Source organism: Tupaia chinensis, unplaced genomic scaffold, assembly GCF_000334495.1.
Source record: "Tupaia chinensis unplaced genomic scaffold, TupChi_1.0 Scaffold000225_1, whole genome shotgun sequence".
Classification (NCBI taxonomy): Eukaryota; Metazoa; Chordata; class Mammalia; order Scandentia; family Tupaiidae; genus Tupaia; species Tupaia belangeri.
In genome coordinates, this window is record NW_006159700.1 from 3,143,471 (window position 1) to 3,153,834 (window position 10,364).

Here is a 10,364-nt window from a genome sequence, read left to right on the forward strand (position 1 = left end):
CAACGTATCTATGGAATGTCATGAAATACACATATGTAATGTCACTTTGCACTATAAATAAAGGCATTCAATTTGTCTGGGTGGCTCAAGTTGTTTGGGCTACCTAGGCTCAGGCTGCCTGTGTCCACTGTTACTCTGTCTCTTTGTCTCATTCTTTTCGATTCCCTGGTCCTCTCAAGATGAAGGGCTTGCTCTTTCTCTTCCTATTTCTCTTCATCACCATCAGCCCCCTGATCATGATTCAGCTAGACCTAAGCCCCGGGATGGACACTGACAGATACTCCTGACCAAAAGCACCCAGACAGCCTTTGCTACCTTTTTGTCTTAAATTTCTCCCCACACTGCTTTACCTCTACCTTGAGAATACTGTGGCAAAACTTAAAAACTTCTTCAGCGTCTCTTCTTTTTGTTGCCTTAATGCTTCTTACATGTTCACTGCTCCCATCCAATAAAAGAAATAATTAGGCTGTGCTTTGTAGATGACTTACTTTGGCTCACCTCATTTATTTATTAATACCTTCTGAACTAACTGGTCCCATTTTAATTTTGCCAGATTTTTTATTCTTTAATTACCTTGAAATCCAGTGTACAATGGGTCAGAATAATAAATGTCAATTGAACATGAAACAAGAGATACACTTCATTTCATGTACAAGAATGTATTTAAGGACCAGAGGTACTTCAGATCCAGTGAGTAAGCACTGAGACTGATGCCCAGTAATCTGTTGAGACTACAGCCAGTGGTCATGCTTCCCATTGAAGTTAGGAGAAATTTTCATTGCAGTGTTCTACTCAACCTATTAAATGCTGCAGAGGTATAATTGAAAAGGATCATCAGCATGATGGTTCAGTGAATTACAGATTAAGTGGGTTTTGGTGGCCTGGCTTGGAAGCCCAAGCTCCATCTTAAAATCTGACACAGGAATACTGTTTCCCAGGGAGATGAACAATCAGACTAACATCCAACCTAATACTTTTAAAGTCAGAAATGAAAAGGGACACATATATGCACAACAGAGAGGCAAGGAAAGATCAAACTCAGCCCAAACATGAATAGACAGATTTATATTGTAAATAGTATCTATGGAATGTCATGAAATACACATATGTAATGTCACTTTGCACTATAAATAAAGGCATTCAATTTGTCTGGGTGGCTCAAGTTGTTTGGGCTACCTAGGCTCAGGCTGCCTGTGTCCACTGTTACTCTGTCTCTTTGTCTCATTCTTTTCGATTCCCTGGTCCTCTCAAGATGAAGGGCTTCCTCTTTCTCTTCCTATTTCTCTTCATCACCATCAGCCCCCTGATCATGATTCAGCTAGACCTAAGCCCCGGGATGGACACTGACAGATACTCCTGACCAAAAGCACCCAGACAGCCTTTGCTACCTTTTCGTCTTAAATTTCTCCCCACACTGCTTTACCTCTACCTTGAGAATACTGTGGCAAAACTTAAAAACTTCTTCAGCGTCTCTTCTTTTTGTTGCCTTAATGCTTCTTACATGTTCACTGCTCCCATCCAATAAAAGAAATAATTAGGCTGTGCTTTGTAGATGACTTACTTTGGCTCACCTCATTTATTTATTAATACCTTCTGAACTAACTGGTCCCATTTTAATTTTGCCAGATTTTTTATTCTTTAATTACCTTGAAATCCAGTGTACAATGGGTCAGAATAATAAATGTCAATTGAACATGAAACAAGAGATACACTTCATTTCATGTACAAGAATGTATTTAAGGACCAGAGGTACTTCAGATCCAGTGAGTAAGCACTGAGACTGATGCCCAGTAATCTGTTGAGACTACAGCCAGTGGTCATGCTTCCCATTGAAGTTAGGAGAAATTTTCATTGCAGTGTTCTACTCAACCTATTAAATGCTGCAGAGGTATAATTGAAAAGGATCATCAGCATGATGGTTCAGTGAATTACAGATTAAGTGGGTTTTGGTGGCCTGGCTTGGAAGCCCAAGCTCCATCTTAAAATCTGACACAGGAATACTGTTTCCCAGGGAGATGAACAATCAGACTAACATCCAACCTAATACTTTTAAAGTCAGAAATGAAAAGGGACACATATATGCACAACAGAGAGGCAAGGAAAGATCAAACAGCCCAAACATGAATAGACAGATTTATATTGAAAATAAGAGTACATTCATTGGAGGAGTTAAGGTGAGGAAATGTGCTTTTGGGTTTGCAGAGTTGATCAGGTTAAGACTGATTTCGGCTAAGCTGAGGAGAGAATAATAAGGAGTATCTTTTGAAAGAGGCTGACTCAGCTGTAACTTGGGAAGGCTGGAAGACTTACGTAGAAAGGATCACTTTCCAATGCTGCAGTGTCCAAGGCATGGGTTCAAACTTGAAAAAAAAATATTTTTCTGTCCTTGGACTCTTTTTCCTCATCTGTCAACTGATTCCATTAATTAGTGGCTTGTACAGTTAGTCAAAATGCTGCAGGCAATGCTGATTCTCTACTGATAACCATGGATCTGAATGATCTTTAAGGTCCTTTTTAGTTAAACAATTTGAATTTTCTTTTTTAAAAAATAGAACAAGGGCCATAGTACAGTGGTTAATCCCTGTGTATCCCATGTGATTTATATATCTGTTGGCTTTAAAGAAAACACTCTGGGTATATGTGCATGAATGCCCAAGATCCTGACTCAAAGGACAGATGTTAGAAAAAAAGATTGCAGTGTGACCACAACCATTGGGGGATGCGCTCCCATCTTGGTTTCTCTATCTCTCTATCTGGTGTGTGCATGTGGCCTCTGACAATTAAAAAAATTATTCTAGTTATACATCTAAAAAGATTTAACAATTTCTTTCTGCTTTTGTGGCAGAAAAGCTACTTTGGGGAAGTGGAGTTATAATAAACTATTCACCCACAGTCCTTTATTGTTGCAAAAACTATTCTAGGCTATTTAGTGTGTTTGTTTGTTATGAATTTTATTTTTTATACATTCAATCACTGTATATCATTACAGCTTGCAAAATGAATTTTCCCAGCATGAATGTATTGCATTTTTATTCTCAAATCCTAACCAACACATTAGGATTGAACCACAGCGCCCTCTAGTTTCTATGCTTACATAGTCAGATGCTGGCCTCTCAGATTCTGCAGAAAAGCACTGGGCTTTGTTATTTAGAGATTTTCTTCATACAATATGTTTTCTTATCATTTGTTTATGTAATTTATAGACTTCAAAAGTTTTGCTCCCGCTTCAAGTTCAAGGAAACCATTACTCATTTTAGGGAAACAACACCACACCCAAGGCCCCCTCTACTCCACTTATCTAACATTCTTTGGCAGTTTTAATTTTTAAAAACTGACTTTCAGATATTTTGTCCCCATTAAGAAAAGAGGTTTGTAGCAAAACAGCACTGGATATATTATGATCATATTTTTTGGGAAAAGTAAATGGATATGCATGTAATATTAGATGGAACCATGTTGCCATTTCGTTAAATTATGTTTGATCTACAAAGTTGGCTTTTTTGTATGGTTCACCATAATATATAAAAAGATAAATAAGAAAGTAGCGAGAGGAGAAATGGGAAACTGATAAGCAGACTAATTTTTTTAGAGAGAGATTTTTGCTATAGAGCATATGTACTCACCAGAGAGAGACAGACAGAAAGTGAGAAATGACACCCCCCCCCCTTCTTGAGCACGCATGCACAAGCGCCTGACGTGAGTTCCAAGCCACTGGGTCAGGGATGCGAACCGTGGTCGACTACATGGGAGTCCAGGGACATAGCCATTACGCTAACTGCTGGTTCCCTCTTCTTGGAATCTTGAGCATGCATGCACACATGCCTGGCACGAAGTTGCTGTCACTGGGTTTGGGACTCGAACCATGGATAACTATGTGGGAGTCCAGAGACGTAACTATTACACCACCTGCTGGTTCCAACAGACTAATTTTTTTCTCCATATATTTTTTGAAGTTCAAAGACCCTTTTACCATATGTATATATTTTCTATTACAAAATTAACCTAGGTAGCTGGATGATGGGTCAGTTGTAAAACACGATGTTCTGCAGATGACCCGGATATGAAGGTCCTAGGTTCACATCTGAAGACTTCCCTGGAGCATACAGAGAGACAGATAGAGAAAGTACTTAAGATAGAAGTAGCAGTGTCTCATAACCTAATCTCAGGTTTGATCTCCTATTATTCCTGCTATATACTACACGTAACTATATGTACATGAAACTTTGGCATGCCATGGGAGGAGACTATGCAGAGATGTGAATACCAGGAATAGAGGATCATTGGGGGTCATTTTGAAGGTTGGTTCTCACTGTAATTAATGCCTCTTTAGCACATTTAAATGATCTCCTAACTTTGGAGGCATTTGCATTGTAACTTTTGTTTTCTCTCAGTTTACTTCTTAGATGAAAGAATTCTAAGGGTATTGACTCAAAAAAAAGTTGTTTTTCTTTTTTTTTTAAAGCAAGATGGGAGAATTAGAAGAAATAATATAAAACCTAAGTTTCAATAAATCCTAAAATTTGAGACTCATGTTCTTTATGCTATAAAAAACACTTTGGATACAACACAGAGACCATGTAGTTTAAAGTAGCAGGCCCACAGAACTCTCAACTTCTGGGGTAAATCCACTTAGCTGTGCCCTTCTGGAGTCAGCGTCAATGCTACAGATCTGGAAGCCCCTGCCCTAGAAAACAATATGTAATTCTACCATTTCCTCCTGTTCTCCTCTTCTTACTGCCAACTAACCAGAAAAATAAGTTTAAAAATGTTCTTTCAACTGCTCTAATGTGGAAAATACTACTGGATGGTTACCCAATAGCCATCTTTTTCTTTCCTTATAAACAGGACCCCAGTTTTGCTTGGAAGTAGATAGTAGATTAGACTTTGTTCCCAATTCTTCATTTCCTCTCTGCAACTGAAATGTACATCTATCCATTTTGGTATGTAACTTTGCAGCATTTTCCAATGGAGTAAGTAGACAGAGGATATATATCCTTGCCCCATTTATGTTGGACTTGGCGAGGTGATTTGTTTGGCAAATGGAATGTTATGTGACTTGAAGAAAGTCATGATTTTTTTCTGGGTTCTTCCACATCTCTAATTTGCTAAGAAGAATGTGCTATAGGTGGCCACTAGTACCAGAACAAAGATATATGGTAGGATAGACACACAATCATACACAGAGTAGGTTCAATCCCAGTTGATCTTGGCCAAACCCAACAGAATCACAGATGACTTCCATGTTCATAAATGAGGAACAAATGCTTGTTTTTATAAAATACTAAGAATTTGAGGTTGCTCATTATGGAGAGAAGCAATACAGGAAACAATCTGCTCAGTTCTGGAGAATGAATCATAGTCAGTCTAAGCTAATACTGTTTCCTTTTTTCAGATACTTGATTTCTAGATTCCCTTGGAGGAGGGATGGCCAATTGACCCAGTCTTAGCCAATGAAATACATGAAAATGTCTACTGGGACTTTTGGAAATGCCTTTGTTTCTCTGATAAAGGCAAAGAAGGGACAGGAAGTGGTCTTTAAAACTCATCTTTCTTCCATGAAAATACAATGTCTATCTTGAGACCAACCGTCGAAATGTACAGTTAAGGACGATAGAATGACCAGATAGCTTAGTGATGGTATAGCTTAGTGACTGACCAACATCAACAGCTACTTAGATCTAGACTTCTCATTTTGTCTGGTTTTCTGTTTCTTATTTCCCAGGACATTAGTAATATAATATACCTAATATAGTGTTTGTTTAGTCGTCCTAGTTACTATTTCTCTGAGATGTAATGAAAGAAAAAAGAGAGTCATATGATCATGTCTCCTCACCTAGATCCTAGGGAACCTATTTTCTTATTAATTAGATTTTGCATTTTTGCTGTGCTGCCTCTTTGTCAACATATTTGTAAAAATAGTGAAGAAATCAGTGTATAGTTATTGTTAACCAAAATCTGGTGAGGATTGATTTGGATACAGGGAAATACATCCTGGCTGATGTTGGAAACCACTGTCAAATGGTGAATTCTGAAAAAGAATCTATACCAACTACTAAGCCACATAGTAAGAGCATCTCTTAGACAGTTGCTAAGAAGAGAGCTAACAAAGATGTTAAAGAATTGAGTGTTGTATGGGATACCACCATCTTCAATTTACACTAGGTCCATTCCTAGTCTGAATTTGGAGTGCATATGGATTGCCACCAGATGAAGGAGGGAAATTCCCAATAGGGTGTTCCCTACAAGACTGTCCCTTGGTTGAGATGCATGAAAAGTCAGATGAGGGGACCAGCAGTTAACGTAACGGCTATGTTGCTGAACTCCCATGTAGCTGACCGTGGTTCAAGTCCCAGACACGGGGGCTTAAACTCAAGCCAGGCATGTGTGTGTGCGTGCCCAAGAGCCTGAGAGGAGAATGGAGGAGAAGGGATTGTGGCATGGCCATTCCCCCTGGGGGGGTGATTTCTCACTTTCTATCTCTCTGGCTCTGTCTTTCTGGTGAGTGCACATGCCCTATAGCAAACACCTCTCAAAAAAAAAAAAGAAAAGTCAGATGAGAGGACAAGCAGTTAACGTAACGGCTATGTTGCTGAACTCCCATGTAGCTGACCGTGGTTCAAGTCCCAGACACGGGGGCTTAAACTCAAGCCAGGCATGTGTGTGTGCGTGCCCAAGAGCCTGAGAGGAGAATGGAGGAGAAGGGATTGTGGCATGGCCATTCCCCCTGGGGGGGTGATTTCTCACTTTCTATCTCTCTGGCTCTGTCTTTCTGGTGAGTGCACATGCCCTATAGCAAACACCTCTCAAAAAAAAAAAAGAAAAGTCAGATGAGAGGACAAGCAGTTAACGTAACGGCTATGTTGCTGAACTCCCATGTAGCTGACCGTGGTTCAAGTCCCAGACACGGGGGCTTAAACTCAAGCCAGGCATGTGTGTGTGCGTGCCCAAGAGCCTGAGAGGAGAATGGAGGAGAAGGGATTGTGGCATGGCCATTCCCCCTGGGGGGGTGATTTCTCACTTTCTATCTCTCTGGCTCTGTCTTTCTGGTGAGTGCACATGCCCTATAGCAAACACCTCTCAAAAAAAAAAAAAAAAAAGAAAAGTCAGATGAGTAAACCAGAGAACTTAATGCCTACTCACAGTGTTCTTGAAAACTTCTCCATGTTGTCAGAGACTGTTCATTTTGTGAAAGCAAAATGTGGAATAAAGGCAAATTGTTCTTGTCCAAACAGGCAATTCAATCTCTTTTCAAAGCCAGTCTCAAAGGAAAACATAAAGCGGACTTCCTTAGTTGGAGAAGAACCTATTCCTGGTTCTGTGCTCCAACAGAATTCCTCAGCGTGAAGCCAGCAGCCGCAGCCGTGGGCCAGACTGCAGCTTTGGAGAGAGCCAGCAGAATGAAGCCTGCCTGTCCGGCCAGCCCATCTTTAAACTTGTTGGCAGACTCCACTGGCAGAAGTATTAGAGACGAATGACAGAAAATGGACTCAAGAAAATGCTGGAAATCCTCAATGAAGTCTTTCTTTAGTGAAAAATATATCTCCTAATTTATCTAAGAAGTCTCTAGGACTGATGACAAGCCCATCATTCTGAAACTTCTCACAACCAGGTGTGATTATGACTCATTATGCTTTAAGATCCCAACAGGAGAAACCAGGATGTATTCAGGGAGTGCTGGAAACAACAGCAGCCAGTGTGGGTGCTGGGGTGCATTACAAAATATACACTGGATTTTGGAAACCTGAATCTTTCAGCAAAGAGTTTGGTAATCATGAAGTCGACCTAGTTAATTATACGACCAATGAAATGATCCCACAAGCCATAGTAGGAGGATTTTGGAATGTATTTAAAGTTGTTTCAAATAACTTGAGAATGAAAAAGAATGAATGATATTGAAACCTAAAAACTACCCACTGAGAGAAGATTTTAGAGATATGATGCCTTCTAGGCTTTCTTAATTTAGATGTATTTGATGCAGAAAATGTTATGGACTATGTGGGAATTTCCAAAGGACAGTGTGACCTAGAAGAAGTCATTGAAACTCTCCAAGATGGAGATACTGATGAAATAACAATAAAATAATTAACTGAGGAAAAATAGCAGCCAGGAGCCATCTAGAACATATATGCTTCTAAAGACATGAGAAGGGAGGAGAGTTCCTTTGAAAGATTCCAGAAGCACAAGGCCAAGGAAACGCAGGAGACTGTGATCTCATTTGTGATCAGAGCTGGTCTTTAGACAAATCACTGAGAAAGCATCTTCATCAGGAGCATGAAGCTTGGGCCAGCCAATGGCGTGGTGATAATAGGTGGATCCCACATGTCCAACTGTGTAGTTTAGGTCCTGATCATGGTGGCTTCTAAAACATTGCAGGCACATGTACGTGCATGTTCAAAGTCTAGAAAGGAGGGAGAGATGGAGGAGATTATGGTGTGACCATCCCCCATGGAGGGGTACTTTTTCACTTTCCCTCTCTTTCAGTCTCTCTCCGGTGAGTACACTGGCAAAGGAAAAAAAAAAAAAAAGAAGAAGAAGCATGAAGCTCAAGGCTAGGCTATTATACATTTTTCAGGGGTATGGTATGTATTCCAGAAGGATCTCCACATCAAAGTTATATAGTTCTAGGGACCAGCAGTTAGCCTAATGGCTATGTCACTGGACTCCCATGTAGTCGACCGCGGTTTGCATCCCAGACCTGGTAGCTCAAAACTCACGCCAGGCGTGTGTGCGTGCATGCCCAAGATCCTGAGAGGAGAATGGAGGAAAAGGGATTGTGGCATGGCCCTCCCCTCTGGGGGGCGTGATTTCTCGCTTTCTATCTCTCTGTCTGTCTGGCGAGTGCATGCGCCTTATAGCAAAAATCTCTCCAAAAAAAAAATAAAAGTTATATAGTTCTATCAAAAGGACTGAATATTTTGTTTTTCCAGGCCACGTTAAACAATGCCTATGGCTTACTCAGGAATTTCATTATCTGTCACAGACTCATATCATTCCTGAAGATACAGTACAGGTTTAGAACGTTATCTAACATACAGCGTAAGATACTGCTGCTATACTGAAATCCAGTGAATCCAGTTTTGCTAAACCCTAAGGGCCTTAGAGAGATGTTATTCAAACTCCTCAGGCAGAATTCCTGTGGACCTTTAAGAATCACATTACTTCTTTTTTAAAAAACAAAAAACTGTATCTGAGTTGTGAGAGTACTCTGGCTGATATATATTTCTAGCCTTTACAGATATTAAATATGTATGTGAAGTAACTATTTACAGAATATGTGTCTTAAATGGTGACATCTCACCTAGTGTAGTACTTTTTCTAAGCTCCATAATCAAAACTTTTTACTTAGGAGCAATATCTGCAGTTATTCTCCCAGTGATTTGATTGGACAGCTGAATTGAAATGTATTTTGGACAATTAGGAATCAGTTTGTGTAGTTAACTTGAGTTGTGTTTTGTTAAAATTTGCCTAAAATACACTTCTCCTGTCCTTTGAGGTTCAAAAGAGCAGTAGAGGAAGTGAACAGCTATAAGGCAGGTCTTATTATATTGCATAGAATTGGCATTGTATAGCAGAAATCAACGGCTGTACAGTTCTTGGGGCTAACCCTTTTTACTTAAATGAAATTTTAATTTAATAAAATGTTGCTAATTTTAAGTACTAAGTATTTTTCTTTTCCCTTCCTTTTTTTTTTTTTTTTTTTTTTAGAGGTTTTCCCTTTAGGGCGTGTGGCCCCACCAACCAACCAGAGAAAGAGACATAGAGACAGAAAGCGAGAAATCACCCCCCAGGGGGGATGGTCACGCCTCAATCCCTTCTCCTCTCAGGATCTTGAGCATGCACGCACACGTGCCCCGTGTGAGTTCTAAGCCATCGGGTCTGGGATGCGAACCGCGGTTGACTACGTGGGAATCCAGTGACATAGCCATTATGCTAATTGCTGGTTCCCAGTACTAAGTATTTTTCATTAAAGCATTCATCCAGTAAAAAGTTTATAAAAAATCTTTATTAAGAAAAAAAGTGATACCATTTTAGATTGTCACAAACCCAATTAGCCATTTACTGCCATAATTTTCTAGTATTGCAACTATGCCTTTGCCAGTAAATGGGGTTTCAATTCATTCTCAAATAATTTCTTAAGCTGGACTGGTTTAAGAAGTGTTAACATCTAAAAAAAAAAGTGTTAACCTCTTAATGTCATAAAAAGTAGGATAATAACTGTATTCTAATAATGAACATTATATTGGGTTGCCAGAAAAGTCATGATGTATTTTTTTTGTTTTTCTATACAAAAGTGCATCATGACAACTCAATATATTATATTATTAACATTACTGAAGATTCTACAGTCTCCTTAGAAAGATAAT

The 10,364-nt window shown here is 39.5% G+C and overlaps 1 pseudogene; it reads left to right on the forward strand.

Moving 5' to 3' along the window:
- The first annotated feature begins 7,471 nt into the window (after window positions 1-7,471).
- LOC114007729 (lysine-specific demethylase 3A pseudogene) lies at window positions 7,472-8,363 on the forward strand (annotated as a pseudogene).
- Window positions 8,364-10,364: the final 2,001 nt, after the last annotated feature.